At 36.7% G+C, this 27852-nt stretch overlaps 1 long non-coding RNA gene across 5 annotated transcripts in view; it reads right to left on the bottom strand.

Moving 5' to 3' along the window:
* LOC148132484 (uncharacterized) overlaps positions 1-27852 on the bottom strand; it is a 185378-nt gene that overhangs the window by 89544 nt on the left and 67982 nt on the right. The window lies entirely within an intron of this gene.

A 27852-nucleotide genomic window follows, 5' to 3' on the forward strand; every position in this document is an offset into this window, starting at 1 on the left:
CACATCCACCATGCTGGTCATTATTTTCTCCTTGGTTCCTTATTAGAATATATAGCAAAGTGGACAAAATGTAAAGCAGTTCACAAATTCTAACATCAGCTGCCCATTATAAAAGACAAATCAGAGTCCCAATAATGTCACTGGAGATACAATAGATTCTGATCAAGTCTGAAATCACTGAGCTTATTTCTGACTGGGTAATAATAATATTATTTGGGCCTTCTTTAAAATCAAGCCTTGTGTGTATAGCAATAGCAACAGCACTTAGACTTACATGCCACTTCACAGTGCTTTACAGGCCTCTAAGCGGTTTACAGAGTCAGCATATTGCCCCCAACAATTTGGGTCTTCATTGTACCGACCTCAGAAGGATGGAAGGCTGAATCAACTTGAGCCTGGTGAGATTCAAATTTCTGGTAGTCAGCAGAATTAGCCTGCAATACTGCATTCTAACCACTGCATTACCATGGTATAAAAATAGTAATAGCAATAGCACTTAGATGTATATACTGCTCCACAGTGCTTTACAGCACTGTTCGAACAGTTTACAAACATCATTGTATTGCTCCCAACAATCTGGATCCTCATTTTACTGGCCTCAGAAGGATGGAAGGTTGAGTCAACCTTAAGCTAGTCAGGATCAAACTCCTGGCTGTGGGTAGAGTTAGCCTGCAACACTGCATTCTAACAACTGTGCCACCATGGCTCAGTATAGTCTTGTTGGCCTCAGTCTTAGCCATTTGATCCTCTCTGCTCCAGTTTTGAGATGTTCTTCTTGACTTCTATTCAATCTGTTTCCTACCTCAACTCACCATCTGAAAACAGTGCAATGTTACTTGGTTTATGCTGATGGTTATGGCTGAGTTAATAAAACTTATACTCATTACAAAGCCCTGGGAGCTGTAGCAGAGGTCTTTGCAGTGGTTCGAACATGGCTCCCATCTCCAAATAACTGCTGGTCTGGAAAGTTCAATGAATATATTTCCAGCACTATTCTAGTCTATTTGAAATTAGAACAAAGTTGGAGTTTTCCTTTGTAGTGTATTCTGTAGACTACAGCCTACAATTCTGTAGAGCTTGTGGATGGGCCATTTTCCCATTGGTAGCAATTCTTACCCCACTTCCGTCCTCGTGACCTCAAGTCCGCCACTGGTGTATAATCCATAACGTTTCATCATTCTGCTCCACATGCTCATTTAAATATATGGCTTATAAGGTGTCTTGCTCTCTCCAGCCACTGCAGAAACATGCAGCTACAATCTCTAAGTAAAGCATATGGTTGGAGTAATGCTGATATACTCGCATTTCATCACTGCAGCTGGTAAGAAGTGCAGCAGAGAAATTGTGCTTTTGTGGTCAGAAGCTTCCCCTCACATACTGTTCCAATTGTTTCCCCCTGTGGTTGAGTAGGTTGAAGGATACTGATCGAATTATATATTTACATTTTCCTCTTGGTCATTTGGAGGGTATAATGTACAGCTTTGGTTTTGTTCAAATTCTCAGTGTTTCAAGACTAGCAAAAAAGCATAATCAGAGGTCAGCTTCCAACTGTTTTGGAAGGGATTATAAAAATGATGTGGTGTGGAAGAGCCATACACATTTCCTGTATAAAAAAAACCAGGTCCAGTCATATTTAATCTGACACATTTCTACCCAGTACAGAGACAGTAAAGTGCAAAACTATGTTTGCCAAATAAGAATATACATTGGCAGTATGGCACTGCCATACTGTTACTGCCCCAATGTGCTGTAATGAAAGGAAGTTCTGAATCAGATTGCCACTAATGAAACACAGGGAAACTGTTCAAAAGTATTTTATATTTGCTGTACACATTTTTTCTGTAGCTGGTTGAAAATCTTGCCCTTTTTGTTTGAGGGGAAAAACCATTGTGCCCATTAACAGCCCAAATCCTTTCAAATCACATTCTTTTCAGTCTACTGGTTCAGTCTCCTGGTTAATTCGTATCTGAAACTTCCATACAAGGTCTCCTGAGTTATAATCCTTAGCAAGAGAAGCCAAGGCACCCTGCAGGCCTATATCCACAGTGCCAGAGACCCAGAAGGTTCAGAGGAAATTCTAGAAAATAATGAACGTCAGGCTTTATCAAAAATTAGATCTAAGCTCAGGTAGTGGTCTTCTAATCATTTCTGATTGGGGATAATGGGAATTAAACATCTGAAAGGTCACTGCTTGGGAAACTTATTATGATGACAGATTAAATCAACATCATTTTTCAAGCTTCTTAGTGGTTCATGTGAAATACTGCTCTCTCCCCCCCTTCCCTCTCTTTCTCTCTCTCCTTCATCAGAATAGAGCTGGAAGGGAGGTATTCTAGTCCAGCCCCCTGCTCAAGCAGGAGAACCAGGGGTGGGATTCTACCAGTTCGCACCTATTCGCTAGAACCGGTTGTTAACATTCTAAGCAGTTCAGAGAACCGGTTGTTAGAAGAAATTACTGGCCTAATCCTGTAAGGAAGGCAGGAAGAAAACATTCTGGTGTTGCTTACAGAAACTGCCTCTCCATTAACCCTTATTACATTCTTGGCAGGACTAGACTACCTGTCTCAGAAACTTCTCTGGAGTATTTTTCCCCTCCTTTGCTGGTACTTTGTTTGTGTGGAGTGACCATTCAAAGTTACAATGGCACTGAAAAAAGTGACTTATGACCATTTTTCACACTTACGACTGTTGCAGCATCCCCACAGTCATGAGAGGCCAGGTGAGGAGATGCGTGCCTTGATGTGAGTGATATTGAATTGGCCACACCCAGCCAATTACATGACCACCAAGCCATGTCCACCCAGTCACGTGACCACCAAGCCATGCCCACCACCTAAGCCACACCCACAGAACCGGTTGCTAAAAATTTTGAATCCCACCCCTGAGGAGAACCTATACCATTTCAGATAAGTGATGTCTAGACTCTTCTTAAAAACCTCCAGTGATGAAGCACCCACAACTTCTGAAGGCAAATTGTTCCACTGGTTAATTGATTTCACTGTTAGGAAGTTTCTCCTTAATTCCAAATTGATTCTCTCCTTGATTAGTTTCCATCTTGATTAGTTTCCTGTCCTGCCTTCTGGTGCTTTGGAAAATAAGTTGACCCCCTCTTCTTGGTAGCAGCCTCTCAAATACTGGTATACTGCTATCATGTCATCCCTAGTCCTTCTTCTTTTCTTCTGGATCACACCAACTATCCGGGTGGGTAGGGGTAACCAGCCATCAAAACTGGTGGTAAATGATAGCTTAATCACACATAAAATTGTCCAGTTCCCTTTAAATATAAATTGATGGCTTTCATCACTTTAAAATGCAACAAATTTCCCTATAATAATGGCTTTGGCAATCATATTTGTCTTTTCTGGTGCAGCATCACCAATTAACAAGTCAATGAATCAAAGGCAATAATTTTAAAGCAGATGAAATACAGAGTCAGACGACATCCTGACAGAATGTTCAAATGATCTGGAAGAATCTACATTTATACTATCATGGCTTATAATAACATTTTAAGTGATTATTCTCAAATCTAAAAATCTTACCTCAGTAGAGGCACATGCACAATTGCCCTTTTAACCATTTTAATCACATCTTGTAGAGACCCCCAACCCAGGTGTATGAGAAAACAGTTAAAATATACTGATTGGAGTTAAGCACAGGCAGGTGCTCCTCAACTTATGACCACAATTGAGCCCAACCTTTTTGTTCCTAAGTGAGACATTTGTTTTGCCCCATTTAATGACCTTTCCTGCCACATTCGTTAAGTGAATCACTGCAGTTGTTAAGTTAGTAACACGGTTGTTAAGTGAATCTGGCTTTCCCATTGACTTTGCTTGTCAGAAGGTCACAAAAGAAGGTCACATGGCCTCAGAACATGGCAACTGTCACAAATATGTATCAGTTACTAAGTGTCTGAATTCTGACCACGCAATGGTTGTCAGTGTGAAAAATGGTCATAAGCCACTTTTTTGGGTGCCGGTGTAACTTCAAGTGGTCACTAAATGAACTGTTGTAAGCCAAGGATTACCTTTACATCACTGAGAAAAATAACTCACTCATCTCAACCTTTATAAGAATTAATCCCATATGGGTTGAAACCAAAATATTTTTTCCTACTCTAATTTCAGTGGCACTGAAGTGGTGGGATGCTACCGGTTCTGCCTGGCTCTATAGAACCAGTAGCTCTGAAGAGCAGCAGATACTGAACTGGTTCTGTGTTTACTGTTGTTTGGCCCATCCGCCCACCCAGGCTCTTACCTGTCCTTTATTTCCTGCTTTTTCAACCTCAGCTGCTTTGCACGGCACAGCTGAGGTTGAAAGAGCAGGGGGAAAAAAGGCTTTTCAAATGCTGCGGACCCGCACACAGTGCTTTTTGGCTGTCCGGGCAGCACAGCTTAAGGTGTTTTTACACGTGTGCACAGTCACCAAACCAGTAGTAACACCAATTGAATCCTACCTCTGGGTACAACCTTCAACTCATGTCATGTATCCAAAAATACAGCACAGAAATAAATACAAAGAAGGGAAGGGCTTCATATTTGTCATCCTTTCTCCTATCCTCCATGTTTTCACCAGTATTGTATACAGATATACATCCCCTATATACATCCCAGTTTCAAATGTGTGGCCTAAGTACAATCAAGGAATCTCCATTTGCAAGGTCTCACATATGTGTGGCATTATATATCACACAAAACACATACAGCAACGTATGCCAGTGTTTGCCTAGTACAAGCAGAGTACACAAAAGTATGGAAATTAGCTATGGTAATAGTGGGTATGATTGCTTATTCATACATTCATATATGCATATATTACTGTACTTCAGAAGAGCAGTAATTGTTTCCATTTCAACAATCCTCTCCAAGGGACTTTGGTCCTTCTGATGCACAGCTGTTACAAATATCCTCTACATGAATATTGCAACAGCTGGTCAGCTTAGGGTTAGATACTACAAGGGTGTCTTTTTTTTTTTAATAGTATCTGCAAATTACTTGTTTAAACATGGAAGGTCTTTTCAGCATGAATGAGCTAAACAAAACTTCCACAAATGAGTTTATCTTTTCAAGGTCATGTCTTACTACTAAGAGAAAGAGTATTCATCCAGGTTTTAGGTCAGTTCTTAGTATTCTTCCTCTGTACAGATCATGTCATATTCCTTTATGAACTAATGGAGACAACTATTACCTTAAGGGCCTCTAATTTTATTTTATTTTTTGAACAAATTTTATTAATTTTTAAAGACATACAAAACATAAATACACAAAAATACAAAACATAAAAACATAAAAAATCTCTTTTCTGAAAGTTGCTTGGTCCCGGGTTAAAACTCTTGGTACAGACACAAATTCAAATTCATATTCATTTTACATACCATTTCATATCTTATTAACATTTTCAATTTTCTATATAACTTCTCCTCTCTTTTAAATTTTCTCAATTTTATTTTATTTATCTCCTCTCAATTCGAATCATAATATTTATTATTCTTTGTCTGTTCTATTTCCAGCTATCCATTTATCTTTCTTCTTTGTAAAAAAAAAAAAACTTCTCCTATACACTAAATGGAGTATGATGCCTTTATCTCTTTCCCCTATCTTTATAATACTTAATATAAAACACATAACTTACATTGGGATTCTGTCTGGTACATTCTAAAATTATACTATATTATCAAAACCAATACAAATCTATTCATTAATATTGATATTCATTTATATCTTAAACATTTAACACATTACTTTTCAGTTAAATCACATACTTTTATGGGCCTCTAATTTTATTTGCTTGTTTTAAAAATATTTTGCCAAGAGCTGTGTAGACTTGTCACTTTTTATTATATTCACCTCAGAAATTGTTTTTCTTGTTTATGTCTTGAATACCTATTATCATTTCTCACTAAAACTGTCTGAAATGGGCTGAAAGCCAAATGGATTTCAGATTTTGCCATCAGATTTTGACTTCAGTCCTAAACCTAAGCATTCAGAAGCAATTTGGGTGCCAGCTTTACTGCCTTATCCCCATCATATTATGAGTGTGATCATTGTCTTTCATACATTATTTCTCTATTTTCTTCCTTAAGTCTTCATGCATTGAAGGAAGGTGTTAGATATATAAAATAATCACCACAAGTAAGAAAAGTTAATTTGCTCTAAACTGCAAATAGCCTGAAAAAATCAGAACTCTAAATACGTAAGATTTAAAGCAAGCATGTCCAATACATGACCCTCAGGCTGTATGTGGCCCAGGATAGTTAGTAATGTGGCCTCGCAAGAGAATAAAAATAAAACAAAAAATTAAAGGATGACTATTTATTATATATATATAAATTTTTATTGGTTTTTAAAACAAACATAAACAAACAAAACATCAAAACATCAGGCCATCTTCCATATATGTACATACAGTGTGCCGGTTGGTTTACAAATTGTTTTGTGCTTCCATTTCATAGTCTTCAATTACAATTACATTGTATATGATCTCGTATTTTCAATCCAATATTAAATACATTGGTATCATTATTAATCAATCATTTGACTATACTTTTATTCATTCATGCTTTAGGAAATAATCATATTTTACTTAATTTGTTTTATGGCAGTTCATATTATCATCCCAAATCTATCCTAAAATCATTTTGTAGATATAATAAGAAAAGAATACATCTTTATATATTTAGTATTTTCTAAAAGTCTACATATTTCGTTACTATACTTTATTGTCTAACCATTTATAGAATAGATCCCAAACTTTATAAAATTGTTTATCATCCTGTTCTCTAATTTCAAATGTCAATCTGCTCATTTCAGCACATTCCAATATTTTCTTAATAATTTCCTCCTGTGATGGTATTTTCTCATTTTTCCAGTTTTTAGCAAATACAATCCTAGCCGCTGTTAATGCATTTACAATCAGGTATTTCAAATCTTTACTATATATTTCAGGTAAAATTCCCAATAAAAATATCTCTGGTTTCAAATCTATAAGCTTTTTTGTCATTTTTTCCAACCACATGTGGATTTTAGTCCAGTATTTTTTAGCATCCGCACAAGTCCACCACATATGGTAATATGAGCCAGGTATCTGATGACATTTCCAACATTTTTCGGATTTATTCTTGAACATTCTTGCTATTCTTGTTGGAGGAAAATGCCACCTGTAAAACATCTTATACAAATTTTCTTTATATGCTGTTGACATTGTCATTTTATAATTTTGAGACCACAATTTTTGCCATTTCTCTAGATCAATCCCATATCCAAAATTCTTCCCCCAAGCAATCATTGTTTCTTTAACTTGTTCTTCTTCTAGTTTAATTTCTAATAAATATCCATACAATTTTTTAATCACCTTTTCATCAGTACCTGTCAAAATCTTATCTAAATCAGTCAGTTTATCATAGAAACCTTCTGTTTTAGAATCTTTATCATACCTTGAATGTATTTGCGCATATGAAAACCAATTCATCTTTATACCTTGTTCCTCTAGTTTTTGTATAGATTTGAGTTCACCCTTTTCATTCAATATTTCACCATATCTAACTGTTTGTTCCTTTTTGTATATTATAGGATAAGAAAATGCTTCAATAGTCGATAGCCAGACTGGAATTTTCAAATAGCATTGTCTTTTAATCTTCTCCCAGTTTAATCACAGAGACTCCCGTATATAATGTCTTCTAAAGTACCCTTGTGTTTTAGTTCCTTTATACCATAGAAAAGCATGCCACCCCAACAACAGATCATGCCCTTCTAATGTCAACAATCTAGTATTTCTTAATGTTATCCATTCCTTAACCCACATCAAACTTGTAGCTTGGTAATACAACTCCCAATTAGGCAAACCAAATCCTCCTCTTATTCTAGCATCTTGCAAAAGTTTTAACTTTATTCTCGCTTTTTTTACCTTGCCATATATATTTCAACACAATTTTATTTAAATCTTCAAAATAGTCTTTTCCAAGCCTAATTGGAATTGTTTGAAACAAATATAAAATTCTGGGTAATATATTCATCTTGATTGTTGATATTCTCCCTATTAATGACAGTTGTAAATTTTCCCATTTCACCAAATCTAGCGCTATCTGCTGTTTAAGTTTGATATAATTATTCTCTTTTAGGGTACTGCATCTTGCTGTCAAGTATATCCCCAAGTACTTGATCTTATTTGTGACCTGAATTTTCTTTTTTTCTTTTAAACAAGTTTTATTTTTCAAGACAAACAATACATAAATACACATAAACACAAAACATAAAAGTATAAAAAATCTCTTTTCTGAAAGTTGCTTAGTCCCGGGTTAAAACTCTTGGTACAGACACAAGTTCAATTTCATATTCATTTTACATACCATTTCATATCTTCTTAACATTTTCAATTTTCTATATAACTTCTCCTCTCCTTTAAATTTTCTCAATTTTATTTCATTTTTATTTTTTTATCTCCTCTCAATTCATATCGTAATATTTATTATTCTTTGTCTGTTCTATTCCAGCCAATCATTTATTTTTCTTCTTTAAAAAAAAAGAAGAAGTACTTCTCCTATACACTATATGGACTATGATGCCTTTGTCTTTTTCCCCTATATTTATAGTACTTAATATAAAATACATAACCAACATTGGGATTCTGTCTGGTACATTCTAAAATTATACTATATTATCAAAAATAATACAAATCTATTCATTAATATTGATATTCATTCATATCTTAGATATTTAACTCATTACTTTTCAATTAAATCACATGCTTTTATGAGAGCCCTATTTTTCAAAATTATTTCCCCCCCCACATCACATATTATAGCTCAATATTTCATTGAAATGTTCCTCCTTCTTCTACTTCAAATCTCATTTCACAAGAGGTTTGCTAATATACCATCTTCTAATTATTAATATTAACAATCATTTATATCTTAAACATTTTATCCATTTCAATTGAATGTCATGCCTTTGTGGGAACACTTATGCTTTCCACGATTATTACCCACCCCCATCACAATCTTGGATCATATTTCATTACAATACTCCCTTTTTCTTAACAAAAATTTCACTTGTTTATGTTAAATATTTTATCACATTTTAAACTACATATTATTTCTAATTTTCTATAATTACTTCTAAATACAGATATAAAAATGCAATCTTATGTACCTTCTAGAATCCCATTAACAATAAGACTTATCCATTATCTCTGAAAAACTTTTGCTTCTTAATATCTTGCTCCCCACCATCCTTTCTCCCTTGCTTCTTCTTCTCCTTGTCCTCTTTAACCCCTTGTCTCCCCACCTCCCTTTTATTCTGCTTTCCCCCTTTCTGTTGTTTCTTAACATAATGTCCCTTTTCCACCTTATTCTTCTCTTTTTGGGCTGTTTTTCCAGATCTTAAAGACCTCCGCTTTTTCCCTTCTCCAATCAAAGTCCTTTTCTCATCAAAGATGGCTTCTCCTTCTTCTTTATCCCCATCATCCTCATTCTGCTTCACATAAATATAAACCACCATTTCTAAGTATTGGAAAATAGTGCCAAGTCCATCTTCACCTCCTTGTTTTTCTCTTTCAAATTTTTGATATATAAGTTCCAATTCATCCATAGATGATGCCATTGTGTAGAGAAAAAGTTTTTCCAAACAACCACCCAGATGATTTAATCAGAAATAATTTCCAAAGGTTCCAAAATCACCAAACAATCCAAACAGACTGTTTCTTTTAGATACCTTCTTCTTCTTGACTTTCTCTTTCTGGGGTTAAAGTAATCACAAATCCTTTTCAAATATATTTTTTGGAAGTTTTTAAACTCTTTGCAATTCTAGGCAATCTTCTCCTTATTTTCAAATTTTACTCAGATTTTTTTTCACTCTCCCTTCCCACACAGCCAAAAAGATTTTTTTTCCCGGTGTCACTTTAGGAAGGAGAGTCGAACAAAGAAAAAAAAACTTTTCCCTTTAGGGTATTCGCAGCTTGTAACTCTCGCAAGGAACAATAGATACTTAACAGCTTTCAAGGTTCCAAATAACTTTCTCCCGTCTTGTCCCAGCCAGAAGCAACTTTCACTTCTCTTTCAGCTCTCTCCCTCCTGCTCTTGCTTAACCGGCTGCAGCTTTCTTCGTGGCGGCCATTGCTGACCGCCGTTCCTCCGCCTCGGGAAAAGGGAGTTTAGCCGGCTGGGGAGGGGGTTTGCGGCACCCCCAAACCCCTTGCCAGATCCCCCCTATCTTCCGCTGCCTCTACAGGGCAGCTGTATCCCCCAGATCCAAATGGATCGGGGGAACCTTGGCAGTGAACGCAGCAGGGATCGCACAGTGGCAAATCCCTGCCGCCGCCGAAAGCTAGCAGACCTGAATTTTCAATAGGTCTACCAGTTCTTCCTTTTGTCTTGATATCATATTCTTTGTCAAGATCTTTGTCTTATCTTTATTTATTTTCAAACCAGCCACCTTTCCATATGTCTCTATCTTTTCTATCAATTTTGATGCTGTTTCTAGTGGGTCTTCTAAAATAAAAACCAGATGCTTGCAACTTAATGCTTGCAACTTAAATTTTTCCTTTTTAATTTTCATCCCTTTTATATTCTTTTCATCTCTAATATTTCTATTTAACACTTCCAAAGTTAACACAAACAACAAAGGTGATAGTGGGCACCCTTGTCTTGTTCCTTTTCTTATGTCAATAGAGTCTGTCAGTTCTCTCTCTATCATTACCTTTGCCGTTTGCTTATGATATATAGCTTCTATTGCTTGAATAAATTTTCTAGCAAAGCCCATCTGTTGCAGCAGTAACAACATGAATCGCCAATTCACATTATCAAATGCCTTCTGTGCATCTAGAAATATCAAAGCCATTTGTTTTTCAGGATGTGCCTCGTAGTATTCCAAAGTGTCCAAGATTACTCTCATATTGTCCTTAATTTGTCTCTTTGGCAGAAATCCATTTGATCAGGATGGATAAAATTATTTAAGTATTTTTTTAAGTCTTTCTGCTAATATTGAAGCAAAAATTTTATAATCTGCGTTTAGTAGGAAAATAGGTCTATAGTTCTTGATTTGTAATGGATCGGCCTCCTCTTTTGGAACAAGTGTAATATAGGCTTCTGACCATGATTTAGGTATCCTCTTCTTTAACATAATTTCATTCATAACTTCTAGCAATGGAAGATTCAACGATTCTTATAATGTTTTGTAAAATTCTGCCGGAAGTCCATCTGGGCCTGTGCCTTTCCATTATTTTGCTTCTTGAGTGCTTCAGTTAACTCCATCATCATTATATTGCTTTCTAACATTGTTTTAATCTCTTTAGGTATCTGGGGTAACTTAACATTCTCTAAGTACTGTTTGACTCTTTCCTCATCAATATTCTCTTGTGTGTATAGTTTACCATAATAGTCTCGAATGATTTCCTTCTTCTCTTTACTACCATAGCAAACTTGGCCTTGATCATCTATTAATTGCAATATTTTCCTTGATTCTTTCTCCTTTCTCAATTTATATGCTAACCATCTACCTGGTTTATTTGCATCTTCAAAGTAATTCTGTTTAGCACCTCTAATTTTCTGTGCTAATTCTTCTTTTTCTATTAGACACATTTTATGTTTGGTTATATCCATTTTTAACTTAATGTCCTTTTTCTGTGGCATTTTCTGTAGCTCTTTTTCAAGTCCTTTATACTCATCCTCTAATGCCTTAGAGGCTAATCTTTTCATGGTATTTCTTTTCCTTGTATAGTCTATTATCAAGCCTCTGGCATATGCCTTCATTGTATCCCATACATTCTGGATTGATGTGTCTTCTTTTTTGTTTTCTCTAAAGAAAAAAGCCAATTCTTTCTCCATCCACTGTGTGAAGTCTTTTTCCTTTAAAATAGTATTATTTAGCATCCATCTAGATCTTCTTCTTTGTCCTTTCCATTTAATTGTCATTGGATTGTGATCTGCCCAAGTACTTGTTTCAATATTTATTTCTTGAATATTAGTTAACAATTCTGTTGACATCCATATTATATCTATTCTGGACCATGATAAGTGTCTATTTGAGTAGAAGGTGTATTGTTTAGTTTTAGCATTTCTTTCTCTCCATGTATCTTTTAAGTTTATTTTATCTACCATATTAAAAAAATATAGGGAGATATAATTTAGGGAGAGTCTCTCTTTTGCTTTATTGTTTTCTGTGCTGTATAGTCCAGTTTGTTGTCTACAATTCCATTAAAATTTCCCATCATAACCATATTAGCATAGTCCAGTTCAATTATTTTGATATCTAATTTTTTATAAAATTCTTGTTTGTCATTCGGGGCATAGATTCCAATCAGGAGTGTTTTTGTATTATTATCCATTATTTCCACCATTAGTATTCTTCCGTCGTCATCAGTATAAATCAATTTCGCTGGAATGGTCTCTTTAATATATAAAACCACTCCTCTTTTCTTGCATTGTGTCAAAGAGGTAAATATTTTCCCTAGTTTTGGCTGTATCAACAATTGTTCATATTGCTTTTTAATATGTACTTCTTGTAGGCAGATTATATCAAATTTTAATTTCTCTAATTTATGGAAAGTTTTCCTTCTTTTAACGGCTGAATTAAGTCCATTTATATTAATTGTAATCAATTTTTTCTCTTCCATGGTTATATTTTATAATTAGGTTTGGCAGCTCTTGTGGATCTTGGTTCACATTGTCCTTTGGCTTCCTCCTTTCCACCTACTGCACCTTCCTCTTTTTCAGTCGTCGTTTGGCAGTCCTCTTGGAATTCAATTAGTGAAATTTCTTTTTCTGCCTCTTCCTCTTTCCCTCTGAAAAATTCTGTATAAAATGATTCAGCTTTCTCAATTGAATCAATTCTGTATCTCTGTTCTTGCCATGTGAACATTAAACCTTCTGGAATCAGCCATCTATAATTTACCTCTTGTTTAAGTAGCAATTTGGTCAAGAATCAGTATTCTCTTCTCATCTCTCTCACTTTTCTGGGTGCTTGTTTCAAAACCACAATCTCCTTATCTTTATATTTCAATGTTTTCTCTCTTGCCACTTGCAATATTTGCGTTTTAATGGCTTTCTTTGTAAATCTGATGTGAACTTCTCTTAGTAGGCTATTTCTCATTGTGTATCTTGTGAAGACTCGATAAACCTCATCTATTCCATCCATCACCTTCTCTTCAGTTATTTCCAAAGCTTCAGCCAATATTTCTATCATCTCAGCTAGATTTTGTCCTTTTTCTTCCTCTATGTTTTGGAATCTGAGATAAAATTCTGATCTGTCCATCTCCCATCTCAGCATACCACTTTTATCTTGTTCAACCACAGTTAATCTGGTAACAATGTCTCCAATCTTCTTATCTCTTTGTTTATCTTCTTCTTCAATTTTTAATAGTCTCTCATCATACTTCATCATCATTTGTTGGATGTTCTCCACTTTTTCATCGGTTTTCCCTGTTTTTTGTTCGATGTTCTCTATTCTCTTTTCAATATTCTCTGATCTTGTTTGAATGTTTTGAATTCCTTGCATAATCATCTGCAGGGTCACTTTTTCTTTTTCTTGTTCTTTCTTTTGCCTTAACATTGTCTGTATTGAACATTGTCCTCCAGATGGTGGAGAGGAGGAAGTAGAAGTTGAAGAACCAGTAGCTGTTAATTTCCTACACATTTCAAACAATTCAAAACCTTCAGGTTCTTCTAGACCTTAATCCAATTGTGAAGTAACCAATTGCGATTCCAAATAAAAATAGTAGGGAAAAGAAAGCCAAATAGTAATAATAATAAAAAAAGAAAAAAGAATTTCTTCAGGTCCTTGTATACCTTAATCTAATCAATTAGTTAGATAACAATGAAAATTCAAAAATGAAGGAAAAAACCATAAACATACACAAAGGAGAAAAAGTTGTAAAATCCTAAAAAAGACAAAAAAGTGAAAAATAAAAAGCTAAAAAAAAGAAAAAAATCTTCAGGTTCTTCAACACCTTAATCCAATTAAGAGGTCTCAAATATAAGGAAAAAAACAGGAAGAAAAAATTCTTCAGGTTCTTCAACACCTTAATCCAATTAAGAGGTCTCAAATATAAAAGGCTGCATAAGAAAAAAAAACAGGAAGATAAAAAGAAAGAAAAAAACAGTATTGGAGGTAGATGGAGAAACAAAAGTACCAGAAAGGCAAAAAGAGAAAACGAAAAAAAGGCTACTCCCTTAAAAAGAAAAGGAAGGGAATCATTAATACTAAAACTTTTCTTTTAAAATAAAAAACAAACGTAAAAAATTAACTTCCAAAGACAAGCATAAAGAAAAAAAAAGCAAAGACAAGCTCCAAAGAACTAAAAATCCAAATAGCTATTTCAAAAAGTAAACTGTTGAGGAGGGGTAGCAGAGCTTAGGAAAAATCAAGAAAACACACTGCACTTTGTTTAGTTATCCAAGGCTCTTGTTATAACACTCTTCTCCAGAAACTTATCACCTTTTCTTTTCCTATAAACTTCAACACCAGACTCCAGCTGTTGATAGAAATCCAGAAGAGCACCTGCAATAATACTCTCCCATGCTCTTCCCTCTATCTTATCAAATAGCAATGTCCTTGAAAAAAAGTCTCAGTTCTCTCTTTCTCAGCTTTGTCTGGTCACAAGAGAAATAGAATATTTCCAAGCCTCTAGTTGGCAGTGTTACAAAATTTCTTTGCTTTCACTTTCCCCCTCCTTTTCCAAGCAAAATGCAATAAGAATTAATAAAAAAAAGAAAAAGATATTTTAAAAAAAGGAATAACTAAAAGGGAGTCTCTAGCCTAAAATGGTTACAAAATAAAAAAGGAGAAAAGAAAAATAGATGGAAAAGAAAAAAACAGTCCAGTTTAAAAATATAAGATCATGTATAGAAAATCCAGCAATGAGGGGGGGAAAATTACTTTGACATTCCTGTTTAAAATCGCCGCTTAATTACTTCTGTCAAAACTTTTACAGATTCTTTCTTTTCCTTAGGGTGTCCTTTCAGATCTTAGAATAAAGAAAAAGTTCTCACCAAACCGGCACACTCTCTCTTTCTGTTCTCTTCTGTTTTAGAGCTGTCCCAACTTCAGCAGCTTTAATGGCTGCCTCTTTGCCGCTGGCAAGAAGAGCTTCTCCTGGATCTACCAGGGACTTTGCGGTGTCCCTGGGATCGACAGGATGCGCTCTTCACTTTCACCGTCTCTTCGGGACGGTTTAGATCCGATTGGATCATCCAGGAGCAAAGATATCAGCAGCGATTTCAGACCTCCAAGATCGCATGCCGTATCGTTGCGACACCAGCTCTGCCCGGATGATTGTTATTTATCTACATTAACTATATTATATATTTTATATGCGGCTCAAGACATTTCCTCCTCACTCAATGCAGCTCAGACAAGCCAAAGGTTTGGACAACCATGATTTAAAGGAACAAACCATTATCACCAGATGGATTTTAAAATAGGAAAGTATTGCTTTTTCAGAAAGCTGTTGTGTGAAGTAAATTTTCATTATTTATGATACATTGTGGGGAGGGGAATGAAGGAATTATTAGGTGAACTTCAGGCCTTTTGACAACTGAGTGCTATGATATATTTTATATATTTTATATTGTCTAGGTATACGTTGGACTTTAAAGTATGTACATTATAATGCAGGGGGAGAGAGGGAGGGGAGAGAGCATTACTACCATATATTTCGATGTTATGATGTTTAGATATGTAATAGTTATAAATGCAGTGATAACATCTGTAATAAGAAACAGAAAGAACAATTATAACACAGAATAGAATAAAAGAAAATTAATAAGAGCAATTTCAAAAAGAGCAAATCACGGTCTTACATCAAAGAGAGGACAAAAGGAAACAAAAACCTTCCAGACAGTGAGATATATGAGAATGTGGTTCAGACTCCAACAGGAAATGGTGGGAGCACTTAGACTTTTAAATTCAGATTATACAAATTAGACTAGACTGAACTAAAAAATACAGGAAACAATTCTGCACTAGATAATTAGACAGTTTCTTGGCAATTTATTCTGATGGGCTTTTTTCCCCTTCCATCACTAATTCACAAGACTTCATGAATACGTTTTCCTGAAACAAACAAGAATTATATATAGTGGCATAGATCAAGTACTGGTGTTTTCACCGGAAATAAATCAATAAATAGTCAAATAGTCAAAAGCCTGCAGACTATTGACGAAGACAGACATCTGCACAGAATATCACCTGGTATGTTAAAAAAAAGAGACAAATCTCCAACAACTCACTTTTTTTAGCAAAAAAAAATGTAATTAGCCGCTCAAAGGAACAGTAGGATCTAGTTGACAACCCATACTGTATATTATTAAGATATATCATGTATGTCTAATATAAATGGATAAAATAATATAGAAGGAAGTAGAAATTGTAAATAAATACAACACACTTGTCAGTTCTTCAGTATTCAATTCTTGTGGCATAAATCACAAAGTAAATGGTGGGGATATACTTTGAGAGTGGAGCTAGATTTCAGTAAAGATTAAATAGTCCATGAATAAAAACAAGCTTTTAGCCAGATTTAGAAATACGGTATCTATGTGTGGCTCACTGCATATATGTTATTGTGCAGATTGGATTCTGGAGCTGTGAATGTACAATTTGCCTTGTCATCTCATCAGGAGCCAAGATTGCAAAAAATAAGTTCAATGAGTGAAATAATAATACTTAAAAATAAACCTTGAAAAGAGAATGAATAAATTGAATAAAGATGCATTACTTACAAGAGACTTATCCCCCACATATTGTGGTCCAACAAAATTTATTTTAAAAAAATGTATAACTACCATCCCATCTCCAACTTCCCATTTTGGGGGGAAATTGCTGAAATAATGGTGCAACAATTACATAGATCTGTGAAAGATATACATTATCTGGACCTGTAGCAGTCTAGATTTAGGCTTGGACATGGGAAGGAATCTGCATTGGTTTCCCTCAAAGATGACATGTGATGGAACATGGATTTAAAAAGTTCATCTCTCTTTGTTTTGCTGGACTTTGCAATAATTTTTTGATACTGTCAAATGTAGCATTCTTCTGGACTGCTCATAAGGGTTGAGAGTTGGAGACATTATATGATGGTTCTGCTCCTTCATGAGATACAGTTAAAGGGAAGTCAACACTCTTGGCTGCTCTGTTATGAAATGCCCCAGGGATTGGTTCTTTTCCCACACTATGTTTAATATCAACATGAAGGTGGTAGGTAACACCACTGCTGTGGGAGCTGCCAGGTTCTTTTTTATTATTTAAACTTTTAAACAAGCAGATTAAACTAACACAAACCGATAAGTAGTAAGCAGGGAGAAAGAAAAAGAAAGAAATCAAAGAAAAAGCAAAAGGTGTAAGAAAAGAAGAAAAGTTTTTAAAAAGAAAAAAGAAAGAAAAAAGTATAAAGAAGTAGCTTCTGATATTCATCAATCACAAGGTTATTGTTGTTGTTTTTCATTTTAACACAAATAGTCCATCAGTGGCTTCCAGTTAGCAATAAATGTGGATGACATCATTTCTCTAATCAGGGAGGTTAATTCATTCATTTTAGCAAAGCCTGTCAACTTCATCAATCATTCTTTCACTGTAGGAAGTATCAAATCTTTCCATCTCTTAGTATACAATAATCTCGTTTTATTACCTTTAAATACCTAAGTGGCTGGGTATCTAAGAGACCCTCCTTAAATCGCCTCGGCCATTTTCACCTGGGTAGCCAAATAAATCTGGCCAAAATCCCCTCTTACTGGAAGGTGCCATGGGAGGAAGAATGACAGCAGTTCCCTTCCTTTGTCTCTTAAAGATCTCTCGTAACTTTATGGAAGCTTGTAAAAAACATAGCTGTTCCAGAAGGCCTTTAGCCTTTGATTAAAGTGGAACTATCCCCGCTAGTGTTCTTGTTAACATTCTTGTTATTGTGATTATTGCTACCACTTTACAACTCTATAATTTGTTTATAGTGGTTTTTTTCTATACACTATGTTTATTTGGATTGAGACAGCATATAATTGCATATTTTAGATTAAACATTTTTGCATCATGCTGGACATCCTCTGACCTATTATGCTACATTAATAGATTATGTGGCAGAACCAGACAAACCGAGGCAATTACTGGGATCTATACAATGCCCAAATACTCCAAGAAGCAGGTTATTTGCCTTCCCTATTAACATAATACTGTTCTTTAGAGGCAATGCTGCTTTGATTACTATCTTACCTTGTGCTGGAGTGGGAAAATCCAAAGAGTCCCAAGAGCCAGAAGATCCCTTACAACATGGTGGGCAACCACAACAACTTTACGATTTGCGACTCCAACTATGTTGAAGTTGCCTACATTTTATATATGCCTACATTTTAGTGTGTACATGCAGTTCTACTCAGAACTACCTGCTATTCAAATGCTACATGTGACAGAAATAACTTCTCTATCCCTTCTCACATACATTGGTTCCACACTTACCTGTGTTTCCCCAAAAATGAGACTGGGTCTTATATTAATTTTTGCTCCAAAAGACGCATTAGGGCTTATTTTCTGGTTTGGTTATATTTTGGGGGGAAATAAATGCATCTGTCTGGCTGATGATCTTAACTGGGGCTTATTTTGAGGTAGGGTAGGGCTTATATTATGAGCATCCTGAAAAAAATCATGCTAGGGCTTATTTTCCAGTTAGGGTTTATTTTTGGGAAAGCAGTAGCAGTGACAACAATAAGCCGTTCATCTGGCCTATTTTTTCTTGCTCAAATAATTCTGGGATCATTACTGCATAAGTCACTGGTCATTTTACAGACCCATTATGATATTATTACTATGGGTGGTCTCGACTTACAGAGTTTATTTAGTGAGTGTTCAAAGTTCAAAGCACTGAAAAAAGTGGCTATTTTTCACACTTACAACCACTGCAGCATCCCCACAATCACGCAATCATAATTCAGATGCTGTCATGCCCTTGGTAGAATTGGACTCGGAGGGAGAGAAGGAACAGCCAACAGGGAGTGGAGGTGTGGCTCCAAAGATTGTGAAGGAGGTTGGGGAAGGGCAGAGGCCATCTGGGCAGTCAGAGGAAGAGCCAGGCCCATCCCCTCTGCATCCTAGGACACTCAGGGAGGAACAGAGAAGGCAACAACTTGGCTTATGAGAGAGGAAGCGGCCATGATCCTCCTCATTGGTTGCCGCTGGAGAGACTAGTATATAAGAGAGACGATTACAACACAGCGTTGCCAGAAGCAAAGCATGTTTTATTTTGGGCTGAAGTTATCTTGGTTGGCATCCTTCCAACAGACTGTGCCTTGTTATCTCCTTGAATTTGGTAATTACTTATCCTGGTCCATTGTGGAAATTTCATCATTGTAGTTTGTTTGGTTTTTTAATTTCACCTCTATCTGCTCATTAAGTTCGGACTGTATTGCTTTCTTTTGAGGACTATTTTTGAGTATGTTTTATCTCCAACTGAGAATTACTGAACAGCCGGGCCAAGTTGGAGGCATTAAAGGACATTTATTTACGTTTTGGATTTTGTTACATTTGTGTTATACTCTGAGTCATCACAGACGCTTGGTAATCGACTCATATATATGATGGGATCGTGCAATCTTCTTTTGCAACCATCTGACAAACAAAATAAATGGGAAAGCCGGATTCACTTAACTACCATGTCACTAACTTAACAACTGGAGTAATTCACTTAAAAACTGTGGCAAGGAAGGTTGTAAAATGGGGCAAAAGTCACTTAACATATGTCTCACTTAGCAACAAAAATTTTGGGCTCAACTGTGGTCATAAGTCAAGGACTACCTGTATCTTTAAGTAAGCTCAAAAAGAGGGGAAAGCTGGAAGCTTTAGGCAGTTTTTTGCACATGGGGCCAAAGTAATGATAAGTGACTTTGACATGGGACCACGTTTCTAGAATTGGAGCCATGAACAAATGATATGCTCATGATTATCTGATTTCTTACTTGGATTAAGGATACATTATGGGGTAACATTCTCACAAAGTCTCGATTTTTCAGACAGATGTGAATCATTCTTTCCGGAAAGAGGCTAACATTTCAAATGAATTATTTAAGTCAGGGAAATGATTTGCCAGTGAATTGTTCTTTTATAAGGGAAAACTGAAACAACTGCCGAGATTATGAAATGTTGATTGCCTTTGCATAATACACTGATCATTATATTGTGATTCTGGTGCCAAGATTCCGTCAAGGATTATAATAATCTTAAAGAGAAGAGATGTTTAGCAGACACATATCCTGTCTTTCAAAGTGAAAGAGGTCCTGTCAATTTAATGACTATTCCAGAACTATTCAGTTCCTACCTATGCAAATACAAATCTGTATTTAACATGTTAATACTGTATAAAGACCTTAAAGGAAAAAAACATCGGTTTATTTATCTATTGGAAGGAAAGCATCTTCCTTACACCTTTCATAAAACATTTCATCGTATTGATTTTGTTTTCTGGATGAATGTGAATGTTTTACTGCTTGCTTTTTTATTTTTTGTTTAAAATAATGAATAATTGCTTTGTTTATGTGAAACCTCAGAGTCTAAATAGAATATTAATACTCTATTGGTATTAATAGAACCTTTTTGGCCACCCAGAGTCAGTTTGGATAGCGAGATGGGCAGCATATCAAATTTAATAAATAAATATTTCTATTCTCAAAAAATGGAAGTAATTTGGATTACACTCAGTGGAATTCCTTCAAAATACAGGTAGCTCTCGACTTACAACCATAACTGAGCCCAAAATTTCTGTTGCCAAGCGAGACATTTTTTATGTGAGCTCGGGCCCATTTTATGACCTTTCTTGCCACAGTTGTTAAGTGAATCACAGAAGTTCTTAAGTAAGTTACATGCTTGTTAAGTGAATCTGGCTTCCCCATTGACTTTGCTTGTCAGGTCGCAAAAGCTGGACATTGCAACTTTCCTAAATGTGAGTCAGGTGCCAAGTATCTAAATTTGGATCACGTGACCTTGGGGATGCTGCAGTGCTCCTAAGTGTGAAAAATTGTCATGTGTCCCTTTTTTCAGTGCAGGTGTAACTGTAAACTGTCACTAAACAAGTTGTTGTAAGTCAAGGACTACCTGTAAATATGCATAGGATTGTACCATAAAATCCTGGAGCATGTGAGAAAAGTTCTGATGCCATTAACGTGACTTTTAAATTTTGTTTAGAAATATTTCCAGTTAGATTCAATAGAATTATTATGAATGCCATGGAGTTTATTACAGGTAGTCCTCAACTTACAACCATTAATTTAGTGAACCTTTGAAGTTACAATGGCTCAGTTACAACAAGTGAGGAAAATAACTTAGGACTAGCTTTCACATTTATGAATGTTGCAGCATCCCCGTGGTCATGTGCTCAAAATTTGGCGCTTGACAACTGGCATGTATTTTAGGGCAGCTGCACTGTTCTAGATAATCTCCATTTGTAATTCTTCCCGGCAGGCTTCTGACTAGCGAAGTCAATTGGGGAAGCCAGATTCACTTAATAACCACATGAGTCAGATAACAGCTGCAGTAATGCATTTAACAACTGTAGCAAAAAGGTCACAGAATGGGGCAAAACTCATTTAACAAGTACCTTGCATAGCCACAGAATTTTGCGGGCTCTATACTAGTCATAATTCAAGGACTACCTGTAGTATTATTTATCGCTCGTCCCAATTATCTTAACATGTTCATCCTGCTGTTTATGGAGCTGCCTTCTGCATCTTGTTTTATAAATTTATGAAATCTATAGTTCTCATAACCATCCATTAGGTATTACAATTCTATCCTGACCTGTAGTGGCTGCATTTGAACTCAGTTCTTCCAAGAGTAACTCTAATCAAGACCATTCTTCCTCATATTGAGGGGGCAGGTGTCAATTGATTGGAAAAAGCTCCTGGAGCTGCCACATTTATAGCAATACAACATTAAGTGTCTCTTTGCATGTACCATTTTTTGCTGTTGTTGTTTGAACATGCAAGACAGGTGCTAATTACTATCAGTGTCTCAGCAGGTATGGTAGTAAAGCTTAATTGTTTCTTTACCAGTCAGCTGTGGCATTTCTAAGCTATGGTACTATCTACATCTGAAATAAATCTCTTGGACTAGGGTCTAAAAACAAATAGTTTCCCAAAAAGGATTTTCTTCAGGCTTATAGCTCTTGAAGAAAAAGTTAAATTCTTCCTCCATTCTAATCCTGTTTCAAATTGGCTCCTTCACCCATCTTATGCTAATAGGATTTTTCAAAATCTAATGGTCAGTAGAAAAGATCCATGAAGTCTTATTGTTTTTTAAGATGCATTTTTTTAAATAAAAAAAATGGCAAATTAATATGTTTGGAGCAGCATTTCCATTTTGGCCCCAAACTTAAAAATGTTTCTAAGTAACTATTGGTTGTCCTTACAAATATTTAGAACAGAATCATCCATAGGCTGTATATATGGATGTTGAAAAAGTCAAGATGGCAACCACAAGTCAATTGAAACTTTTTAGCATGATGATATCATAAAAAGAGGTTGGCGCTTTGATCATTTGATCACAGTTGCCATCTTGACTTTTTTGAGTCCCTATAAGGACATCTCCTGATTTAGATCTCTGCAACTACCAATGTCCATATATATACCTCTAAGAACAGCAACTCCATTAATACGTAACAAGACAATAAATATATTGGGGTATTAGTGTCCTCTTGTCAAAACTATTTTTTCTGAGTTTGGATGACACACTAACTCACAAATTAACTGTATTTGCATACAAAGTTGAGCTAAAATGTAGCTGGCTGGTTATTCCACATGTCATACAATGCAGCCTATAAAGACCAAACTGGAGTAGAACAAATTGGCCAACATTCAACGCAATGCAATCAAAAGTGGTTTTGTTCTCCACTGTGGTTCTTTCCAGCCAATTTCAAGAAATGATAAACAGACTGCATGAATTACTTCATAATTGCTAGCCAATTATAGCATTTCATCTCCTCTAGCTACTAACAGCCTGAAAAACACAACTGTGTGATAATGTTAATATGCTTTTGAATGGATAATTTTATACTTTAAGTAGGCATCTTGTTATGCTAGTTTTGGCATGCTGCGTTGAATCCACTTTGAGCCCTAGGGATGAAATGGGCTACGAATCAAAATAAACAAACCGAAAAGCGAAGGTGAGAGCTGTTGCATGCCTTACGGCAAAACACCTCTTCCATAGAGAACAAATAGAGGTGAATAGCGCGGTCTCTTATTTAACTTGGTACCAAGTCAGATAGACTGTATATATTAGGTCAAAACAGGTTTATTTTCACATTTTTAAAGTAAAATTATATGAATATTCTTATTACATTGCAGCTACCTCTTATTTTGGTGGGACAAGAAAACAATATGTTAGTCTGCAAAGCGGTATCTAGATTAGACGCCCTAGAATAGCAAGAATATGTTTGAGGTAAAATTGGGCTTTGCTTGCACTTGTAGCATACTGACTAAAATATGCCAAAACTGACCAGTACTATCCTATTGTGCTCCATGTGGCATGGATACCACTTTTCTAAGGCCACTTTTCTCATTCAGAAGTGCTTCGTAAGAACTTCAGCTGACCATAGCTCGAGTAGCTGATGGAAGTCAATGTCTATAAGCCCATCGGATATTTAGCTATGTTTTCCTTCCATATTTTCAATTTCTCTTACCTGTTGTTTCTTACTCCTTTTCTGTACTTTACATAACTTTGCTTATCCCAGAAGAAAATAGAGTGATAGGTACCGTATATGCCAGCGTATAAGACGACCCGGCGTATAAGACGACCCGGCGTATAAGACGACCCCCCAACATTTCCACTCAAAATATAGTTTGTTATATACTCGCCCCTCTTCCGCACGCCTTCCACTTTTGCACTTTTTTTTTTGAGGCACTTTTGTGCACCATGGAAACGAATCCCGTGAAGCCGAAAGGAGCAGCCAGCCTTCTCCCAGCTCCCAAGGAAAGCGAGGCTCGTCCGCCCGGGCTCCGCTGAGGTATCCGGCTGGGGCTGTCAGGAGTTGTTACCGCTGGCGCGGCTCTGCGCGACTCCAGTCCCGCGTTGCCTCGGGAAGGGAAAGGCAAAAAGGAAGAGCCGCGGCGGCGCTTTGCAATGGCAGCAGCGGCTCCTGGTTTTGCCTTTCCTTCCAGAGGCAACGCGGACTGGAGCCGCGCAGAGCCGCGCCAGCGGTAACAACTCCTGACAGCCCCAGCCGGATACCTCAGCGGAGCCCGGGCGGTGCGAGCCTCGTTTCCTTGGGAGCTGGGAGAAGGCTGGCTGCTCCTTTCGGCTTCACAGGATTCGTTCCACGGTCCACAAAGTGCCTCAGCCGTGGGCAGCCGCAGTGCTTCCCAATTACTATTTGCCGGCATATAAGATGACCCGGCATATAAGACGACCCCCAATTGGAGGCAGGTTTTTCAGGGCAAAAAGTCGTCTTATACGCCGGCAAATACGGTAGGTAAGAATGAATGAGAATAAATGAGAAGCCTGCCATCATGTACAGTGGTACCTCAGTACTCAACATTAATTGGTTCCAGGAGGCATGATGAGTACCTTATTGTCTCCTCAGTCTTTCAAATTTTCCAAGCCAAAGATAGGGCTTCAGAAATCTGCTATTTATATTTACAAAAAGCTGCAGACAAGAACATGAGACTCATGAGGTGGCCCAGGAATATTGATAGAAATTAATGATGATTTACTTTGTATCATGTCAGCTTCAGAGATAGGGGTTGTTTCCTTTTTTAAAAAAAGGTGGGAGAGAAAGATTAGTGAGTAGCAAGAGATATGCTTCAATCAAATAGATGCTCCTAAGATCCATCCTAATATTTTAGAAACCCCTCTTACTATTTAGAGGGGATTGGAGGCTAAAACATATGAAGAATGGTTTCAGGAACTGGATATGTCTAGTCTAAGGAAAAGAAGAACTAGGGGAGACATGATAGCAGTGTTCCAATATCTCAAGGGCTGCCACAAAGAAAAGGGAGTCAAGTCATTCTCCAAAGCACCTGAGGGCAGGATAAGCAATGGGTGGAAACTAATCAAGGAGAGAAGCAACCTAGAACTAAGGAGAAATTTCCTGACAGAACAATTAATCAGTGGATCAAATTGCCTCCAGAAGTTGTGAATGCTCCAACACTGGAAGTTTTTAAAAAGATGTTGATAACCATTTGTCTGAAGTGGTATAGGATTTCCTGCCTAGGCAGGGGGTTGGACTAGAACAGCAGTCGCCAACTGGTGAGCCACGATAAAATTTTGGTGGGCTGAAGAAAAATCTCACCCCCAGAGCACCCCCCAAAGCAATTAATCCAGGCTGCGCAGAAACACAAGGCTGCTCCTCCACATGGCCCACGGAACCTTCCCCACCCACTCAGTCCTTACCCAGCAAACTTGCCTGCTAAATTGCTATTTTTCCGATCATCAGCTGTGAGATTTACATTAGCTAGGAAGCAGGAAATGGTTGGATTTCTTGCTTTCTAGCTACTCTTTAGATCTTCGGCTCTGCTTTTAAGCACAGCCGAATCTCCATTAGGACTGAAGGTTCTATTATTCAGTGCAGACTCACGGCAAGCAAATTTTATGTGACAGACTGAGCTAGCCGATGGCAGATAGATAGATCACTGAATGATTCTGTGAGCAACTCAATCTGCCTGCCTGCTTTGCCTGATTTTAGGTAAAAGTTGCTCTTTTTTAAATAAAAAATTCAATATTTACATTTATGAGTTTGCTTGCAAGCAAATTTTATATGATAGACTGAGTTAGCCGATGGCAGATAGATAGATATCTGAATGAATCTGTGATTCTGTGAGCAACTCAATCTGTCTGCCTGCTTTGTCTGATTTTGGGTAAAAATTGCTCTTTTTTTATAAAAAATTCAATATTTATATAAATATTTATAATATTTACATACAAGCCATGCCCAGCCAGTCACATGACCACCAAGCTCCACCCACAAATTAGACCATGCCCACAGAACCGGTTAGTGGTCCCTGGGATTTAAAATTATGAGTTTGGTGGTCCCTGAGGTCCAAAAGGTTGGCGACCCTTGCACTAGAAGACCTCCAAGGTCCCTTCCAACTCTGTTATTCTATTCTATTAATAAAACTATCTTGATGCAAGCTTGACTGCTGGCGAGATCATGGATGAATTTATGAGGTTTCCTTAAAGGACATAAGGAGCTTGTCATTGCCTACAAATATCTTACCAAAACAATTCAAAAAGACGAAGTATATTGAGAAGAAAGGAGAAAATAAGAAAAGCCTCTGTTAAAATAATGGAAAACTTTGCAATGCTTGGAAATAAGTCTTTTCCCCCCCTCCCTCTCCCTCCCCCCCTCCACACATATGTTATCTTGGTATTTCTCTCATCCTGCCAAATAATTCTCTCTCTCCTTGCCTCTGCCATCACTATTTTGTCTCTTCCTTTCTCTCTTAACAGCTGCATGTACAGAAAATATTCCTCTTTCAGGACCCTACCTTATGCAAGGCCTGAACAAACAAAACCCTCCTTCTCTGGCTCTTCCAGACGCTTGGCAGGCTTTTCGGGTCAGCTTGGGTGAGTATGTGTAGAGAATCATAGTCTCTTGGGATTCTTAGAAAACCAAAGTGGATGTACATTGCGCAGGGGAAACTTTCAAAGCACTTGCACCAAGCCAGTCTTAGTGCTCTGAGGATGGATGCTGCATTCACGCAATGTTCTGTCTTTGAATGCAGTGCATGAAGAGAATCATAAACCAACCTACGTTTACGTGACATAATGGCTTGTAATGGTCACATAATCAAAATTTGGATGCTTGGCAACCAGCATATATTTACAATGGCTGTAGCATCCAGGGATCACGTGATTGCTATTTGCAACTTTCCCAGGGGGCTTCTGACAAGCAAAGTCAATGCAGGAAGCCAGAGGTTCACTTAACTACGTGATTTGCTTCACAACTGCAATGGGTGCAGCCAAAAAAGACTGTAAACTCAGACACGACTCACTTAATGACTGCATCATTTAGTGTTAGAAGTTTCGGTCCCAAATGTGGCTGTAAATTGAGGGCTATTTTGTTCACGCATAAGGCTCAATCCTAGTTTGTGTAAACTTGGTGTATTAGTAGAACAATAGTTGGCTGGTTTCAAGCAATTCACCCTGCTAGGATATATAAATAAGAGCTTTCATACAAGATGATAGTAAAAAAAATCCAAAAACAGATAATTAGAATTATGCATGACTTATTAAGGTGACAATGCAGAAATTTTCATCTGTACCATTGGTCTTTTTTTCCAGCTATCCTCTTCTTCCTCTCCATCACCTTCAACCTTTTTTTGAATGAAGACTCAAAGACTTGAATGCTTTTCTTCTCTTTTACAGGGACTGATAAAAACATTGACCTAATATGATCTTTGAAATGTATGGGCAATAGTGATACAGTATGCTTGCTCTAGATGAAGATATGATAGGCTTTTTTCCCTTCTAATACCCACAAATTCAACCCAAATGCATTTGTCCAGCCACAGTCTATATTAACTGCTATCACACCTCAATATTAAAGACTACTTAGAAGTTTCATTAAATTCAACAGAGCTGACCTATTATTTTTATTTTTATTTACATAAGATGTCTCCTGTCCTATAGGTTGAGCCTTTATGAAACTTGGTGTAAAAGGATTAGACTGCCATCTTGAGGTGTTCAACAGTAGCTTTTTCTCCTAGCTGAATGGAACGCTAGTAAATAGGTTGTCTTGCATATTTGCTGCTATAAACCGTGGGATTTAAAAAGAAAGTTTCTAGGAACAAAACTAACATTGTCTATGAAAGCAGTCTCCACTAATTTTGGTTGTTCATTTAAAAATTACTAACTAGAAGGCGATAAAACCTACAATACCATCAGGGATACTTCC

Source organism: Notechis scutatus, chromosome 2, assembly GCF_049901735.1.
Source record: "Notechis scutatus isolate UNSWTSFEM ecotype Mainland chromosome 2, rNotScu1.2, whole genome shotgun sequence".
NCBI classification, from domain to species: Eukaryota; Metazoa; Chordata; class Lepidosauria; order Squamata; family Elapidae; genus Notechis; species Notechis scutatus.